This window comes from Cebus imitator, unplaced genomic scaffold (genome assembly GCF_001604975.1).
Source record: "Cebus imitator isolate Cc_AM_T3 unplaced genomic scaffold, Cebus_imitator-1.0 Scaffold318, whole genome shotgun sequence".
Lineage (NCBI taxonomy): Eukaryota > Metazoa > Chordata > Mammalia > Primates > Cebidae > Cebus > Cebus imitator.
In genome coordinates this window covers 2,183,486-2,185,167 of record NW_016107633.1, presented here as the reverse complement: position 1 = coordinate 2,185,167, position 1,682 = coordinate 2,183,486, and positions in this window count along the sequence as shown.

Below are 1,682 nucleotides of genomic sequence, written 5' to 3'. Positions count from 1 at the left end.
AAAAAAAAAAAAAAAAAAAAAAAGTTTAAAAAAAGAAAAGAAAAAGGATTTCCTGTCACAGCAACTAGTGAAAGATGAGGTGACCTGAATGGAGCCTGTGGGTCATCCTGCCTTGGTGTCTGAGTTCAGCTTTTGAAATTAGTGGGCCACAGAGAGCACTGCCTTCATTCTAAGATTAAAGGGGCTGGTGGGAAGAGTCAGGGACTCTCACACTCAGCAAAAAGCCAGTTAGGGCTGATTTTAATGTGTGACCTTGACCTGCATCTGTCATGGAAAATGCCTTCTAAAAAGCTTTGGTGGGGCCGGGCGCGATGGCTCACACCTGTAAACCTAGCACTTTGGGAGGCCAAGGTGGGTGGATCACCTGAGGTCAGGAGTTCAAGACCAGCCTGGCCATCATGGTGAAACCCCATCTTTAAAAAAAATTAAAATTAAAAAAAGAAAAAAAAAGTAAAAAGCTGTGGTGGTGGATGTGAAAGGAAACAAATGTACAAAGAAGCACTGTGTATCCCAAGCCCCTTGTTCCTGGTGTCAGAGCTGCAGTTCTTCAGGTCTGGCCTTCATATACCTGTTCCAAGAGGCTGCTTCCAATGTAAATAAATAATTCCGCTACACTTCTTTTTCTTTCCTTTGTTCCTCTCCCCATCCTTTTATTGGCAGATACACAGTTTATAATCACTTTGTATGTCTTCTGCACGCAGAAAGTATGGAGTCAGAAGCTCCCTTTAAAGTTGAAAACTCAATGTGCATGAGGCAGAAAAGGATGTGTTTGTAAATGTAAGACCCAACAGTGGGAGGACTCAAGACAATGATGGCAGCAGCTGCATCCAGAGAGGGAACCAGGGGCTGGGGATCAAAAGGTACAAACTGCCCATTCAAAAACTAGACACAGGCAGCTGGGCACGGTGGCTCACACCTGTTATCCCAGCACTTTGGGAGGCCAAGGCGGGTGGATCACCCGAGGTCAGGAGTTTGAGACCAGCCTGGCCAACATGGTGAAACCCCGTTTCTACTAAAAATACAAAAAATTAGCCAGGCATGGTGGTGCGCCCTTGTAATCCCAGCTGTTCTGGAGTCAGAGGTTGCATTGAGCCAAGATGACGCCATTGCACTGCAGCTTGGGCAACGAGCGAAATGCCATCTCAAAAAAAAATGGACACAGGCGCAGTGGCTCATGTCTGTAGTCCAGCACTTTGGGAGGCTGAGCTGGGAGGATTGCTTGAGTCCAGGATTTCGAGATCAGCCTGGGCAACATGGCAAGACCCCGTCTCCACAAAAATATTTAAAAATTAGCCAGACGTGGCAGCACGTGCCTATAGTCCCAGCTACTTGGGAGGCTGTGGTGGGAGGATGGCTTGAGCCTCGGAGGTTGAAGCTGCAGTGAGCCATGATTGTGGCATTGTACTCCAGCCCGCACAACAAAGCAGAACTCTGTGTTGAAAAAAAGACAAAAACCAAAAAATAAACACAAAGATGCCATCTGTTTTAGAAAATACTAAGATAACCTGAAAGCTCTTTAAGTTCTACTTTGTGTAATGTTAGTAATTTTAAAAAATCAAAACATTAAAAATATTGGCCGAACTCAGTGGCTCATGCCTGTCATCCCAGCGTTTTGGGAGGCCGAGGCAGGCAGATCACCTGAGGTTGGGAGTTCAAGACCAGACTGAACAGCATGTAGAAAC